General features: G+C 44.5%; 2 pseudogenes; both read right to left on the reverse strand.

The window, feature by feature from the left end:
- Positions 1 to 6,833: 6,833 nt before the first annotated feature.
- LOC140596372 (microtubule-associated protein RP/EB family member 1 pseudogene) lies at positions 6,834 to 7,956 on the reverse strand (annotated as a pseudogene).
- Positions 7,957 to 8,932: 976 nt separating this feature from the next.
- On the reverse strand, positions 8,933 to 13,643 carry LOC140596357 (dnaJ homolog subfamily A member 1 pseudogene; annotated as a pseudogene).
- Between the last annotated feature and the right edge of the window lie 4,129 nt (positions 13,644 to 17,772).

A 17,772-nucleotide genomic window follows, 5' to 3' on the forward strand; every position in this document is an offset into this window, starting at 1 on the left:
CTGATTTCAGGCTGTATCACGAAGCTGATCATTAAGACCATTATAGCACTGGCACAGACACTAGATCAATGGAACAGAACCCAGAAATGGACCCTAAACTCTGGTCAACTAATACTGGATAAAGCAGGAAAGAATATCCCCTGGAAAAAGGACACTCTTCAAAAAAAAAAAATGGTGCTGGGAAAATTGGACCCCACCACATGCAGAAGAATGCAACTGGACCATTCTTACACTATACACAAAGATAAACTCCAAATGGCTGAAATATCTAAATGTGAGACAAGAATACAACATCCTAGAGAACGGACAAAAACCTTGAATTTGTCCACAGCCTCTTGCAAGACCAAACTAATAAAGGTGAGGGAAACCAAAGCAAAAATGAACTTGGAACTTCAAGATTAAAAGCTTCTGAACAGCAAAAGAAACCAACTAAAAGACAACCTACAGAATGGGGGAAGATACTTGCAAATGACCTATCAGATAAAGGGCTAGTATCCAAGATCTATAAAGAGCTTATCAAACTCAACACCCAAGTAAACCATCCAGTCACTAAAGGGGCAGAAGACCTGAAGTGTCTCCAAAGACCTACATATGGCCAACGGGCATGTGAAAAAATGCTCTATCACTTGCCATCAGGGAAACACAAGTCAAAAACCACAATGAGACCGCCTGACACCAGCGAGAATGGCGAAAATGAACAAGACCGGAAACAACAAATATTGGAGAGGATGTGGGAGAAAGGGGAACCCTCTTGCACTGTTGGTGGCAATGCAAACTGGTACCGCTACTCTGGAAAACTGGAGGTTCCTCAAAGTCAAATACCCAAAACCCGACAATTGCACTACTGAGCACTTACCCCAAAGATATGTAGTGAAATGCTAGGACACCTGCACCACGATAGCGGTAATGTCCACAATAGCCGAACTATGGAAGGAGTCTCCATGTACTTCATCAGGTGACTGGATGAAGATGTGGTCTATATGCAATGAAATATTAGTCACTAAAAATGACAACCACCATTTGCTTCAGTGGGGGTGGAACTGGAGGGTATTATACTGAGTGAAGTCCATCAGAAGGACAAATCCTATGGTTTCACTCATACATGGAATATAAGAAATAGTGAAAGGGATTGAAAGGAGGGGATCTGAGGGGGTTGGAATTAGAGGGAGATTAACTCTGGGAAACAAAAGGTTGCAGAATGAGGGGTGGGTGGGGGGATAGGGTAGCTGTGACAGACACTGAGGAGGGTATTTGATAGAATGAGCACTGGTTGTTACAGAAGGTTGACAAATCGAATTTAAATGAACAAATATGGAGTACCTATAATGTATAGTGGTAATCTAAGGGAGCAAATGTGCCTCCACCAGCAAGGAGCCCCTTCTCTAGTCAGTGGTGTAGACCATATAGCCAAGTGAGTATAGAAAAGTCTCAGGTCAGAGATCCCGCAAGGACTCTGTGTTTGGTCTTCTACTTAAAGCTCACCACTAGATTCCCATTTCACTCAATGCGGAAAAAATAGCCATTAAGAGCCTTAAGTTCTTGTTGTAGAAGACGGGTGGTAGGGAAGAGACCAGTTAAGAGCACCATGTAGAAATCAAGATATGGTTTGGCGCAGGGTGTACATGGCAGTGAAAGTGAGAATGGGCCCAAAAAAACTTTTTTTCAGGAAGGATGAACAATTGCTGGATACTCAAGGTAGGGACGTTGGTATGAAAAAAAGTTCAAGAAAGTGAAGTGAGGAACCAAGCTTGATCAATAAGAGCAAATAGCTTTGACAGTGAACTGCTTGAAGCTTAAATTCTCATTAAATTCTGCTCAGAGCTTCTCCTTTCCTTGCGCCTCCTGCTAGGTGGTCTTGTTCTAGAACACCAGCATGGACCACAACTCCAAACAAAGGACCTCCCAACGTACCATCAGGGAACAAGAACTTTGGCCACAAATGCCCAGTTTCCTAGTACAATCAAATATGACAGCACTCCAAAGATCGAGGAGATGGAGTGGAGAGCCAGCTTTCACTCAGGAACCTGACCAATCACCCTTCTGGGTCTGCAGTGTGGGCCTTGACCTTCATACATCATAACTGTGCTCACTAGGACAGGACACTGCTTGAATCCTCTGTAGATGACGTAGGAGCATCCTACCTAGCAACGTCTTGTGTTCTGCAAGAACCCTTGATTTCCTTGGCAAGGTCAAGGAGAAGTGTGCTTCTTAAGCCCTATGCTGTCTTTAACTGGATAACAAGGTGAAAAGTACCTTGGAATTCAAGATAGTTGGGTCTTAGGGGTGAGGGATAAAGAGGGCTTTTTTCCTCAGGTGTATCTTATGTAAAAACTACACATGCTTGTTATACCTTGAGTTTGGGCACATGTTTTGATCATGGTAATAGTAGTTTATACAAGAATATTCTTACAAATTCACACACACCAGAAACCATTGACAGGTTCCTACAGGGAGCCAAGACAAGGGAAAGTTAACCAGAGAACAGTCTGTGGTGACAAGTGACCCTAGCAAGAAGAGTCAAAGAAGGCTGAGCCAATGCGAAATAGAAAAAGGTGACCTGAAGTCTTCTGTTCAGGGAGAGCCTGTAGCCCTGGAGTGAAGGAAAGGAAGCTGGCTGATACCATTAAAAAAAAAAAATCTTAACCAGAAGCCCAGAGAAGCTGGGAAGTTCATGTATGCAAACCAAGTATGGTGTTCAAAAAAACAAAGGCGGGGGGGTGGCTTCTAGTCCGAAACCAGCCACCTCCTCTAGAGTTACCACCAGGATAGACTCCACTTCTAGGACACTGGTACCCCTGGTGATGTCCAGTGAAACCAGATTCTCCGTGGGCCTCTAGACAGGCATCAAACACAGGAGATTCCAGGGCCACACAAGGCCAAACTTGTGTTCTTCTAAAGAATGTATCAGGCCTAGGTCAAATGCCCGAATCCTCTCAAATACCGCTTTACTCCCACCTCCCCGAGGTTTGAAGGACAGTGATGGGTCTCCCCAGGTGATAGACCTCAGCACAACATGTACAGAGGATGGAGTCTGGCCAAAGTTCTTCAAACGCCTTCAAGTCAGGCTGAGCTTGGCTTCAAGTCAGGCCTGACCCTCATGCACAAACTAAGTCAAGTCAGCATGAGCCTTAGGATCAAGGTTCAAACCAGGACCAGAGATTAAATGGGAAGAATCCTCAGACTCAAGATGGTAACCTGGTGAAACTGGAGTCTTTTGACCTCGGAGTTAGCTTGGTCTCAAACTTGTTGTACTGACCTTCTATGCAGTATGAGCTTGTGATTACTTGTGTCAGATGACATCCAGTTTGATAGTTCAGTCACTGGAAAGTTGCAGGCATTTACTGACCCCTCTCTAGGCATGTATCACTCCCAGGACCCCGGCAGGAGAGGAATTGACTATCAAACTAGCAGGACTAGGCATGCTGCTTCTCTAGGAATCTGTGATCAATCAACTGAGGCTTTTTGTTAGCTCCATATTGTATTCTCTCTGCCCTAGATCCTTCCATGTTATCTGTTAAGTTGTATACTACGTGGCATGGCCACCCCTATACTGGCTTGCATGAAGCCAAGCCGCCTTGGCTCTGCATCCTACTCCAAAATAGCAGCTGTAAGGGTGAACTGTTCCACAGGTCTGAGCCCTCCAAGACCCAATGTGCTGGGTCTTCCAATTCTTCACATTAGTGCAGAGACAGCAACTTGCCCTTGTCTTGGAAAGTATCTCCTGACCAGTTCCAGATCCCTGACCACCGTAGTGACCCTGAGGCACATCTCTCCCTAGAGCATCCTCCTTGCATGTGCTTGAAGCACAGCCAGATTCTTAGCACCACCACCCCATCCCAAAAAGCAGAGGTCCCTTGGCTTTTTGACATAGACCAAGTAGAGCTCTGACCTCTCACCAGCCAGAGGTGCTAGCTCCATGAACTAGGTCAGCTTTGGAAAGCCCTTGCCTAGAGCTGGGCTTAGTGGTCAGGGCTGCCTCTGGGACTCCTTCCCTACTGCCTACCCCAGGCCTCTAAGGATGTGGCTATTTCTGTCTGTCACTGTTCTGTCCTTGAGTAGAGGAGGTATACAGTACTAAGTCCATCTGCTTGTCTTTGGGTCTGTAACCAAAGATATCCTGGGATACAGGATGCCAGGAGCTTGGGGAAGATGTTCTTTCCAATGATCCTGCTCTGACTACAGTATTCCTAGGACAAACTCTCCTGAAGGGACTTTCTTAACCTGCCTGTTCTACAATCTTCCTGGGAGATGAAATTCTCTGTAGAACTAGAGAATAGACCTAGAAGTTTAAGGCTGACCCAATTTCCTGCATGTTGCTAGAGTTAGGGGTGCCTCAATGATATCAAGGGGAGCCCTGGTTCTGCAGACCACTTGGTTCTATTGACCCAATCTGAACAGATTACTTCTGCTCTACCTCAAGTTCATGAATTCTCTTCTGTCCTCTCTATTCGAGTCCATCCAGTGAGTTAGAACTTGGTAAAGTCCAATAGTTCTCCAACTGAAATGCACGTCTTCTATTTCGAGATTTTCTATCTTCCATTTGTTTCAAGTGTTCATAACTGTTCATTGGAGCATCTGACAACCCTTCTCTGATCGTTCTAATCTGTTCTCAGTGTTCACTTCTTGTCTGTCTTCCCCCTTCAAGCTGAAATTTTCCTGGCTCTCAGTAGGAGTAATTTTCGGCTGTATTGAGAAATCAGGCTTATAAGCCTGTTCTTATAAAAGAGGCCTATGTCCCCATTTGAGCAGGTAGTTAATCAGCCCAGAATGTACATCACTTTCACGAGCTGTGGATCAAATGTCCATTCAGTTAAGCACCTGCAGAGCTCTCCTGGTCGGTCTCCAGGTGTGTTGCCCAGATGGCAAGACTCCAGTCATTCCCTCCATGTTAGCTGGAGGGGGAAGTGTGCTGCTGCCCCCAGACTCCAGGAGGTGTCCCTCTCCTAATAACTGTAAAGGGAACAGCTTCTTCTGTGAACTCTGCTGTGGTAGTGCTCATTATGGTCAGAAAGGAGTTTGGGTTTTTTTCCTCTCACCAAGAATGGGCAGGTGCCAGTAAAGCACTCTTGTCCTATTGGGTGTCCTTGCCTCAGGCTTCTGGCTGGAGTTATTCCTTGGGGCTATTTCTTATCTGTGTCTGTTGGCATCTCCTGGCTGCAGACCTCTGCAGTGCCCAGGCAAGGGCATCTAGGAGCTCAGAAGATCACCCAGGAATTTTTTTTTTGCTGGTTTGTTGCTCATCTCTCAAGATCCCTAGCAAGTATGCTGACTTCTCTATTCTAGAATCTTCTGGTAGGGGACTTCTTCAGGGAATAGGTCACTTCCAGCCACCACTCTAAAATTAAGCTGCTGACAACAGGGACTACTCAAGACCGAGAAAGAACACTGAATTTTTTTTTTGAAATACAGAATTTTATTTAGAAACTGTTTAAAGTAGAAAAAAACCCTGTCAAGAAAGACCAGGTGGAAAATGGGTTCCCAATAAAATGGTATTTTAGGGCAACAAAAGTCTAAAAGGCCACAAAAGAGAAATAGCACCACTGTTTTTTGAACAATGGCTAGTTACTTGCATTTTTTTTGGCATTGTTAATCACTGAATCTGGGTTTTCCTGTGAATTCCACACAGAGCATGCACTACACAACAATTTTATCATAAAATATCTGCTTTCTACACACATTTTAGGACAAGCTACCACCAGGAACAAATCAATACAAATACATCAGGGGCTGAACAATCTCAGTAGTGGGCGACACACATTTTGCAGAATTCTGCCAAACAAAGGAACTGAATAGGCTAGGGGCAAAGCAATGAGGAAGAGTTAAGGAATGAAATATTTTAAATATTAATAATTCAGACACGGTACTGTATCTTCTGCAAAAGAAAATTAACATTTAGTAACACGATAACGAATTTTATCTCCAAAGAGATTAGTGCACTGGCAAAGTATTCCGATAACAGTGGAGGGTGGTGGACAGCAGGTACCGAGAACACCCAGCCTTGCAGATCCTAAGGTAGCAATGGCCTTCACTGGTCACTCCCTTTGCCAGAGGTCCAGAAAAACTTGCAGCGTAACCACCTGCCTGCTGAACTTACACTCTAAGCAGCAAACTTTAAGGAGCCAAAGAGGAGTCCCCAGTGGGCACAGGGAGCAGAGAAGAGAAACATGTTCAATGTAAACTTAAAAGACAGTAAAATGGGACATGACCCCCATTCAAATCCCAGAGATGTGGGCGAGTCCCCAAAAGTAGTTGTTAGATTTAGAAACTGGACACACCTCCTTTCCCAAAAACACAATACATAGAAATTTCAGGGATAACTGGAAAAATCATCAGAGAAATGTTCAATGAAATTCAAGCTCTTCAACATCTCAGGGCTGAAACGTGCCCTCTATTCATCCAGGCAACAATGCCTCTTGCTTCTTAAAGGAGGGATACGATTGGTCAAGGACACCAAATGGCTTTACAGAGCAACTTTTTAAACTTCCCCTTTGAGCCAAGGTCTAGGTCTTTGAGGATTCAAGCAGCCCTGCAAGGCCTGTGAACAGCAGATTCCAAAGGTCCAGAGGTCTGGCCCTTCCTTCCCAGACACCTTGTCAAACATGTAACATCTCCTCTCATGGTACATTTTATATTTTGAAATATGGAAGCATATTTTAAATACTCTTAAGGCATTTATTTATTAAAACGTTCTCTGCCAAGATTTCACATTAGCTTAAAATTCAAATCAGTCTTTACATTTCTCTACTGAGGACTCCACCTGAGTGTATGACATAAAAGCACCTTCTGAGCAGTGAGTGTTACCAGCATCCACACAGTGAGCCCAATGGTCAGCCTCTCTGTTCTCCAGGTGACCCAACTAGATGTTAATACTGCTCTGCTACAGGGTAAAAGCTCCCAACTCAAACTCATTGGAAAAGGGGTGAAACTTCTGCAAAGTGCACTTTAAGAAGAGGTACTGTTTGCTCATGAAAAGAAACCAGTGAGTCCTCTAAGAATAATAAAAGGGGATATTTTACAGTTAAGCACATGATTTGGAGTGAAGAATTCGGATGTTGCTTTGCTGGTCCAGGCTGTTAATACTCTTCTTGTTCCTCCTGTGGGCCCCCTTCATCAGGTATCACAAAGCCTTCATCTGTGGCATAGAGAATGTCCACGATCCTCTGCAATACAGGGTTGTTTTCCCCTTCGTTCTCCTGGCAAATCAATTCAATGTTTCTTAGCTTTCCAAAGTTTTCCAAAGAAATCTCAATCTTTCTCTAAGTCTTCGATGGTAAGTTTCAATACATTGACCTGCTGCATCAATTCAGCTGCTTCATCATCCCCGTTGCCCACACCAGGATTCTTTCGCACCACACCCGGGCCAGCCTTAGGGGTTGCAGTAGTTCTGTGTGTTGCAATGGGCCTCTGTGGAGCTGCACTGCTAGAGCTGAGAGGTTTCTTCGGTTTGTTCAGAGCTGGAGCAACAAGGGAGGGAGCCACTGCAGTTTCTTGACCTTGTCTGGCAGCTACAGGGTCCTAGTCTTTTCCATCATAGTTTGCATCAAAAAACTTCTTGAACCACTGAACAAATTCAAAATTGTCCTGAAACTTTCCTTTTACTAATTTGTCCACAGGAATTATTTTGTCAACACCCATTCTCTTAAAACCTGCTTGTAGTATTTTGAAGTTCTGGATGTATTCATGCTCTAGTTTAGCCTGGAATTTCACTTTCTTCAAGGCGATGGAGCCAGGGAATAGCATGTCCATAAACTGACAATAGGCAGCCCCTGAGCACAACTGTTCAATCTTTGTCAGATTCAGCTGCAGAGACTCATTGATCCAGGCCAGCATATCATGTCGACTTAGGTTATCACTGGTGACGGACGTTGAGTATACGTTCACTGCCATCTTCGGCTCTCGGCGGGACCGCGTCCACTGCCTGTGCCCGGCCTCGATTCCGTCTTCGTCTCGTTCAAACCGCCCGACCCCTGAATTTTTTTTTTTTAATATATACTTCCCAGAATCTCTCCTTACTCCTAACTATAGTCGGCAGCTAAGTATTATCAAAGTACAAAAACCTTTTGGTTTGCTTATCTTCATCCTTCTGGCCCCCATTCCCATCTTCTGACACTTAAGCAAAAACAAAGCTATCCTGAATGTTGTCTCATACCATGACTACTGCTGTGAATATAACAGTTTTAATCTCCTATTCACCCATGGATGAGCAAGTAAACAATTACCACTCTACGGGGATATAACGAGACATCAGAAACTTGTCCTACATACAGCCTAGGTGAGGACACATGCCATGTGGGCCATATGGAACAGGGACAACCAGGAGTTGTAAAAGGCTGGCTCTGTAGTGACAAGGAGGTGGGTGTCCTCTGTTTCCCATGGACGATGTCTTAAGTTTTGTCTAATTCTATAAGCTAGCAGGGAATGGAAACCAGACACCTAGGGATAAGCAGAAGCTGTGCCTAGTCCCTTAACAAGAAGGGTTGTCTAGCTGGGGGACCTCCTCCACAGGAGCAGAGTCTAGTGGGGAACTTGTAAGGCCATTCAAGGCCCTCTGATCTTCCCCAGGGAACAAGACAGTTCTTAACACAGGGTCTCTATTTTAGGCCTAAGCCACTCTGGAAGAACCATGGTCTTTACCCTTATGCTTCAGACCAATTAGTACCACCTCTAAACACTTCAGAAGGCAGACTTCCTTCTACAGATTTCCTCTAATACTTCAATTCCCCAATTCCCCTCCTATCATTAATACTACCTCCAGTTTAAAGCCTCTTGCAATAATCAGGACTGCTGCTGACTTCATTCCAACCCTATCAGCCAAAGCCAGTTCATCAGGAATATATGCTAGTGGTGGGCTAGGTTCGAAGGAATCAAATAGACCATTGCAGAAATGGAAGAATTTTTTTTTCCAACATACTCTTATCCACTCAGAATCTTGCACACTGAAGTCATCATACATACAGGGCAAAGTCAGAGCTTTTATATTTGAGTTTATTCTTCATTTAACTTTTAAAACACTACTATAGTTGAATATTAAAACAAAAACAATAGCAAGTAGTGAGCTATGATTATAGTCCTTCACTCATCCACTACTGCATATAAAATGCCAGCAGCAGTGTTATTCACCAGCCCCATTAAGAAGTCTGACACTGAACACCACCCCTAGGATGATGTTCATCATCCTCATATGCTTCTCCATTGTAATGGCGCCGTCTTTCCTGATTGGGATCAAAGTCCACAAGTTCTACCTGGTCCATTTCATCAGTCTCTTCTACTTCCTTCCTCTCAGGTAGGAGTTTTTCCAGCAAAGAAAGTTTATCAGGAGAGAGAAAGCCGTTCTCGGGGAAGTTTACCTTAAATTCGATGATTAGGCGACCCTTCTCATATGGTCTACGATAAATTGGCATGCCTTCATTTAACACACACTTGATATCCCCATGCTTGACAATCTGACCTGGATGAGAGGTGATGACGATGGTTCGGTTGTCAAGAGTAGATATTGGCTTTTGAAAGCCACACAGGGCTTCAACCAGCTGTATATCCATACACATGAAAAGATCTTCTCCTCGTCGAGTAAAAACAGCATGGTCCTTCTGATCTAAAACAATGATAATATCTCCTGGTTCAAGTCCTGGTTCTTGGTCTCCCTCACCATGGAAGCAGAGGTCAAGATTGAGGCTAAGTCTGTGATAAACAATACTTGTACTCTCAAAACAGGATGTATCCAAATCAGGTACTACTGCTATGCAGATACCAGGCTTAAATCTGCCTGCCCCCCTGCTCCCTACTAATCCTCTATTGGGGCTGATTGTTAGACTTCCAGATATTTAAAATGCTCTCCCCTCCAGTAGACTGTCCTTCCCTAAGGATATCCAGAAACCCCCAAATTAAGGCAAGTACGGGCTACTGGAAAACTTCTAAGACCGATACTTCCCTCCTGCATGATACACAAGCGTGGATTCCCATGATAAGAATAATACAAATGGAAAGTGGTCAGTAACTCCTCTCCTCCAACAAAAAGCTACTTGTGACACCTGCTCTTGTCTAGAGGCCCAAAAAATATAAATTCACTAGCTATAGTTGAGCAATTATACTTAGTTCTTAGTTGGGTAAAGAGGAATTGGAGCTAGTACAAATGCTTCTTGCTGGAACTAGAATATGGTCAAGAACAAGTCAATAGGTCAAAAACAAAAACCACCTGGCTTTCTAGAACTGACCCAGCTGTATTTTTGGACCAGTATTCAACATGAATAGCACTTAGTAACCTAGGTCCCTGGCTACTAGGTCTCTAAGAACTAACAAGCTCTCTTTCCAATAACTTTGTATTAGAGTTGGATGATGCTTTAAAGATTCTGGTTAGGATTCAACTGTACATCTGTTAAGTCAGATGTTTCTACATCTTTGGCAATTAAGGAGTAGGAGTGACTTCAGTCTAACTACAGGCTACATTCCCAGGAAAGCTCTCCAATTGGAATTGCTACAATAGTTAAGATCTGGATGGTCTTATTTCTTCCGTTGACCAAGAGGCCAACAGGGGGACAGGGATGGAAAGAAGACTTATAGTGCCGGTCTTCCTAGCAGTTCTATTGAATACCGGCAAACTTGTCACCCCACAATGATGGAATGAGGGCACTAAGATCTCTGTTGCCTACATGCAGATAAACTTCCAATGACCGAGTATCAGTAAGCAGCATGATTTTTCCCCTGAATCTTGTAGTTCTCTCCTGTTTCAATTTTTCCAGAAGATATTGAGAAATAGCCTGACAGGATGGATGGGTATTAAGCCTAAGACGAGGGCAAAAGAGCCATCGAACTTGGATCCAAGCCCAAAAATGCCTTAGGTCAAAGCATGCAGGTATTCTACACTCGCATCTGTTTGGTCACCGGCTGTTGAATACTAAAGGGAGGATTGTGGGGGGAAAGTGGCTCAAATGAAGCAGATTCTGCAAGAGCTGGTAGCTGAAATGACTTAGGGTCTTGCTGCTCACCTGTAGCAAATGAGGCTATGTGAAAGGACCTCTATATCCATGGTGATACTTGAGTTCATGGAGCTGACCAGTCTGTACTGGCTAGGGAACAGATTCTTAGGAGTTTTTAGCTTGAGAAAATCCAGGATGACTGGCGATACCTACTCCATCTTTCTCCAAAACCAGCCAACCCAAATACCCAGCTTTATTTTGTGTTGTCTCAGTTTATGGTCTCAAGATTAAATTTGTACAAGAGGACTTAGCTGAACTAGTAAGATACATTAGGGCATGCTGAAGTAGCATGATGGGCCGAGACCAGGGAAGGTCCGAGGTGCAGGTCCTCTGTTAGACCCAGACACCCTCAGGAATGGCCAGGCCTTGGAGTAATAGCTCCTGTTAAATTTACAAGGTTAAAGGGATAGAAATATTGGTGAAGGTCAAGACCCTTCTGCCAATAGATTTAGTCGAAGTGAAAGCGAGAGGTTGTATGAAATAATAAATGATCCAGAAAGAATGTAAATTCTACTCTTGGTCTTCAATGTCCTGAGCTGTACACAGGACAGAAAAGGGAAGAGAGCAGACTTGAAGGGAGATCTCTGGCGGTAGTGAGGACTTTGTGATCAGGATTTGGGTTATTGGCACAGGCACTTCCAACATGGCTTAAATGGCACCCTTGTGATGAGATGCACAGATCTTAAGTGCCTTTTCTTTCAAAGGGAAGAAGCTGTAAACCAATATCGAACTAGAACATGCATATTAACTACTCTATGTACTTAGGGCAAACGCAGCTGACGCCTGTAACAAATACATCAAAAACAAAGCAAATACCAAAATGGTAACTGTAGTGACTAAGTGGTGCAGCACTATAAAACTTCAACTTTTCAATACACTTAAGTTTTTTCCTAATGTGGGGTAGGGGAGTAGGTAAAAACGTACCTGGAAGCCTGAAAGTCAAAAGCTGATAGCTTAACTCCTCACACATTAGCGTTTATTCACTTACAGAAAAACAAGATCTCACGGGCCATCCCATAGTTCTTTTCCAACTGATCGTATTAAGCCATACTTTGCTATCCTACTGAAAACAGGGAATTCATTTGTGTACAAGAAAACCCTAATCCTCAATCATCATAGGAACTTCTAGATAAAAGAGCCACTTGGTAAGTACTTTAAGACCTTGTGTCTCAACTCTCAGACCTATAGGCAGTTACTCCCAAACAGCACCTTACTCACATGGACATTGTAGGTTAAGTCTCAAATTAAACCTAAATTAAGACTAACCACTCCAACTAAAAATCCATCTGTAGGATTCACTTAGTTGATCTGGACTTAAGTATAACTTCGTCTTGGGAACAGATCATTTTTTCCCCCCAAACTTCTAAAGTGTTTTCTCAGAGCCTCTCAACTGATCATAATACTCTTCAGAAACTCAAAATTCCAAATTTAGTATAACATCATGAAACAGAACTATCATAGGCTCATTATGCCCAGGATGCAGAAAGTTCCTATAATTCTATGTTCTGGCTTTTTTTTTTTTCTGTAAACCTCTCAGATGTGATTATGCTGCTAATTTGTAGCAAAAAGGAAAACTTGGTATAGTGCTAAACAAAATAACTGACTCGTATATGTCCCGGTAGAATTTGGTATTATGAAACGGTGAACTGAAAGTCCAGATTGCCAAAAGAGAAAAGCTGCAGAATGCTAAAGAGACCAGAAGTAAAAAATCAGGGGTGAGTGGGCTAGTGGGGGTATGCGGCCAGGCAGGCCCTTGGGTACAGGACCCAAAGTAAGGGCTCCACCAGCATGGCTGAGGTGGTGGTCTACCATGATGCTCCTATCTTTCTAACGTTAACTGGGTCTCCTGTATCTTGGAGGCTTTTTGCCTGAGTTCTGACTAGTGTTGAAAGAAATCAGTTCACATATAAAAATAGACCCTTCATGTGTGGTTCTGGATGAACCTGGGGGTCCTGGTTTCCTCACAGCTTGGAGAAACCTCCAAGAAGTCTCCAATATGAGAAAACCTCAGAGCCAGTAGGAGACCTGAGTGTTCATCTCCATAATTCATGTTCATTCCTAAATAAATGGTGATGCTTCTAGGGCTTCTGAAATGCCTGTACATCCTCCATAGTCCTGCTAGGGCTTGAGGCTGAGAAACAGAAGATCTAGGCATTCTCTGGTTCAATGAAATATGCAGGGGCTAAATATTCAACTACCCCCCCCCAAAGCCTGGCTCTTGCTCTCAGGCTAGGGTCTAAGAGGCTCCTGACACAGCCAGGATTAGACTGAGCCTAAATCTTGCACTGATTAGGCAGTGTTAGCCCCTGGGACAGGGTGAGAAGGAACATGTGAATGGCCAGTCTGGCTGCAGGAACACCATTCCTGAGGCTCTATGTCCACATGAAGCACCTCTACCTATGGTTACCAAAATCCAAGAGCCTCATCCTGGCAAGGAAGCCAGCCACATGGTTATGAAGCACCAAACATCATAAAAACTGGGCTCCTCCCAGGAGTCCGAATTCTCCGTGGTGGAGCAGGCCCCAGGATCCTTAATTCCTACTCCTGGGAATCCTCTGGCCTTGATGTGCAGCTGAGCTCAAAGGCAGCATCTCCTGTAGAAGTTGCAGCAGGCTTTCCTGGAGCATAGTACTGAATCTCACCTGTCCCAGAGTCCTCGGGTGGGACCATCTTGGCTTCCTTGGTGGTGCCTTCACAGCCGAGAAACTGGGCCACTCTTCTGATAAGGGTTATCAGGTTTCTATGGTATTGTCCAGGAGAAGATAAAGCAGGGGAACCAGAACTGGTCTCTACCAAAAATAGCTAGCCGTCTAAACATGTGGCTCTAGGAGCCAGGATAGTTCACATAGGACCGGATAGTGAAGCTGCTTGATCTAAAGGGGCTTAAATTAAGATGGAATGAAGGAGCTTGTCAACGTGGAGTCCCTTTCTTGGAATATACTCTAAGACCTCCAGGACAGTAGAAACTCACCAGGCAGAACCTTACTCCACAAATTTCCTAGAGGTTCTAAATGAAATACTGGAGTTACCTTGGCAGCACAGAAAGGGGCGATGGGGCCCAGTGAAGTGGGCATGCTGGGGAGAATCTATTACAGGAGTCCAGAAATTGAATGGGAGATCCTGCACTTGTGAAGGCTATTGGGGGCCCACTAGTGAGTGGGACATGGCAATCCTAAGTTCACTTCCTACAGGACTAGGTTAAAGGCAGGGGAAGTGTTCATGGAATTTGGCTCCCTAATTAGCAATGGGGATTATTCCACACCCTTATAGTGACCCAAGCAAAGTGATCAGAGCAGTTGACTATTGTAGTCAAGGAACCATGACTTTCAAAGAACTGTAGAAATGATTGAGAACATGTCCGATATTAAGCAGCATGTTTGGCTGAATATTAGGATCAAAAGATTAAAGGGTAAGGGACATAATACTCAACATCTCTTGCCTAACTCCTGAGCCTGATCACCATATGCATTCAGTTTTCCAAGACTGTCTAAACTTGTTCCATCCATACTATAGAAGGACTGTCAACATAATTGTTTTTTTTTTCCCTTCAGGATGCTCAGCCAGTTCAGTGTCATGTTGACCATGCGGAGTAAGAAGAGGCTAGTATATAGGAGGCCTTGGTTAAACACATGTATCTCAGAGGGTAGGAGACGAACTCCAATTCTTCTGGAAACAAGTTCCCAAAATCTTGTAGAATTCAAGAGCTTAAGGCACACTAGGGCATCCCTTTGCAGGAAAAAAAATTGTGGCATCTTGCATCTACAACTGCAAAGAATCCCAGTGCCCGACAGGTACCATGAGGGTTCTAGAGGCTATACTCTAGATCTAGGCATGTACTGTTCTAACCCACATACTCAATGACCTGGAAGAAGCTGTCAGCTTTGTTTGCGGTTGAGAGCTGAAAAGGGCTCTACAACATGTCCAGGTTGTGGAGCAAATGGCCTTGACGTGAAACTTGAGCTGCATAATCCAGCAAACCTCAGGGGTGGTAGAGAGCTCGATGAGGAAAAAGATACACAGTGGCATTCATAGCACACCGTCCAGAGAAAATCAGATTGTGGGTTCCCAAGATCCTACCTAAAGGTATGCCATGTGCATATAGCCCCACAGAGAATGGTCCTAATGAAGCAAAACATTAGCCTGCTGTTTAAGCAGTTGAAGCAATAGTTTAGCAATGATCTGTGAGGATGGGTGCCATCCTTGAGGATTGAGAACCCTGAACAGAACTCTTCTGTGGTGGTCTATCCCAATAAAGAGAACATGGGTCTAGAAACCAAAGGGTAGAAGTAGGTGTGGTGATAATACTACCATTGCCACTGACCCATGGGGGACTTTGTGTTTACTATCTCAAACTTGGCTCTGCAGGGTTAGAGGCCTAGTTCCAAGAGAAGAGCTTGGGGGAAAGGATAGGAGGGAGGGCTCATTCTTGCCAGGGGACACAGCAAGGGTCCCATTGAATCCTAGGATATGACTGCAGCCCAGACAACTTGGATTCCTGGTGTCCAGGACCCACAGGCAGGAAAAGTCATGACTGCAGCAGGGGTGGCTGACCCTGGCTGATCAGGTGAAGGTGTGGAGCTGCCAGTATACGAGGAGGGCAATGAGCAAAGTATGGTAGCCCAGTGATCTACTTGGACAACTGTATTCCCTTTCCCAGGTGTGACTATGAATGGACAAGTTTTGCAACCCAACCTGAGAAGAAGAAGTCTAGTGGGGACTCCTCCTCAGGAATGAGGATTAATTCTCCCCTAAACCAGTGAGGGCAGCAAAGGTGGTGACTGAAGGTCAGGGGAATCTTTGGAGATGGGAGAAGACAAGGTCCTGGGACCAAATGCAGTGACACTGGCTATGCATCATATTGCCCTTTCCTCCCTTTCCTGAGCTCAGGAAGAAGGGGGCCTACCAGGGCCTAGGAAGAGCTGTTCCCCCAAAACTCAGACCAAAGAGGTGTCACTCTGCCCTCTGCTTGATAGGTTTCAGACAATGGCCAACGTGACTCCAATTCCTGACCGTCCGCAAGTTCTCCAGAAATGGTCCTTTCTTCCTTGGAAGGGCATTGATCCACTCTAAGAAATCTGGAAGCTCAGGGCAGCCCGGGTGGCTAGGCGGTTTAGCGACGCCTTCAGCCCAGGGCCTGATCCTGGAGACCTGGAATTGAGTCCCACCTCAGGCTCCCTGCATGGAGCCTGCTTCTCCCTTTCCCTCTGTACCTCTCTCTCATTAATAAATATTAAAGAAAAAAAAAAAAAACAAAACCTGGAGGCTCTAACTCCCCTCACAGCAAGGGGTCTATCCCCCGCCTGATCACAGAAAACATGCCAACCTGCTCACAAATGGAGTCTTAACACAACATTTAGTAGGATGTAGGCCAATGTTTCTTGGAGAGGCTCAGAGGTGCTTGCGCTGAAAGATGATTCAGTGGCCATGGAAATGAAGTAGATTGGAATTCTGAAGGGTTGTATACTCAAAGCAAAAGTCAAATAGGTCAGCTTACCAGACTTAGAGTTGCTTTTCTCAGACATCCCAGAACTTGAAGAGCTGTTTTCCTGTGGCATCTGTGCATCTGATCACAGGCACAGCCATAATAGGAATCAATTATGGAAGCTACCAGTAAGTAGACTTGTAAGTAGACTTGTTCTTTCTCAGGACCGTAGTCCAAGGAAAACCTCCTAAATCCTTTCTTACCTGAATTTTTACTGGTATTAAACATGAGCCCAAAGAAAATAGCACATGCCTCAATATGGGTAGCCCTTACAATGGGAGAGGAATGTCCCCTCTGATCATTAGACACTTCGTGGGAGCAGGTGTTCAAGAACTCCCCTGCCTCTAGTGGAGGGTGGAATTTCCCGACACTTGCATTGCCAGATCTCCTTGTCCTAAAATAATCCATATATCAAGATCATTGGGAACAAGTGATTCTCAGGGTCCAAGCCCTTCAGAGAGAAAAGGACCAGTGGAAGTTAATACTAGGATGCTGGCAGGAGGCTTCTTGGAGGAAATTAAAATGGAGACTTGACATTGTACATCCTACGTGTCAAATACACAACAGCATGTACTTAGGTCATAGAAGGTCTTCACTACCCTAAAAAGGCTATTCCACCAAGAGTAGACCCCTGAAGTAAACTATGAACTCTTAATGAACCTAAAACATCCCCAGATATTACAATATTGTAAATAAGATATTACAACTTTATTGGATGTGGATATTACAGCCCTATTGGAGGATGCTGATAATGGAGGTACCTATGCACCTGTGGGGCAGGAGGTATATGGAAAAATCTCTACCTTCCTCTGTTTTGTTCTAGGTCTTGAAATCCCACATTCCTCTTTGGATCCAGGGCCCTGTCTCCCTCCCACTACCTCTGACTGGGGCATCTCTCCTTGGAGTTCAAGTCTCCACATGGCATCTTTCATGACCACCCCCTAAGTTCTCCAGAATCCCATGCCAGGGAGTGTCAAGTCTTCCAAAGCTAGACCCATGTCTGTGAGTGTACTGCCAGCACATCAGTTGCTCACTTTAGGAAGCAGGGTTAACTCCCTTTCGAAAAGAAAGCTGTTTCATGGGCAATTCCCAGTGTGAACACTTCTACTTTAATGGAACAGCTTATTCTAAGGATACAGAGTGTGTTGGTGATAATCTTGTACACACTTCAGAATTTTTTTTGGCCCTCAAGTGCCAAGCTGGCCTGTTAAGTTCCTCCCACCCCCCCCACCCCCAAGCTGGCCAGTTGAAGGTTGACCTACTTTCACAGCTAGTTGAAACCCTATGACATGTGGTGTAGTATTTGAGTTCTCCTTT

This window comes from Vulpes vulpes, unplaced genomic scaffold (assembly GCF_048418805.1).
Source record: "Vulpes vulpes isolate BD-2025 unplaced genomic scaffold, VulVul3 Bu000000627, whole genome shotgun sequence".
Lineage (NCBI taxonomy): Eukaryota > Metazoa > Chordata > Mammalia > Carnivora > Canidae > Vulpes > Vulpes vulpes.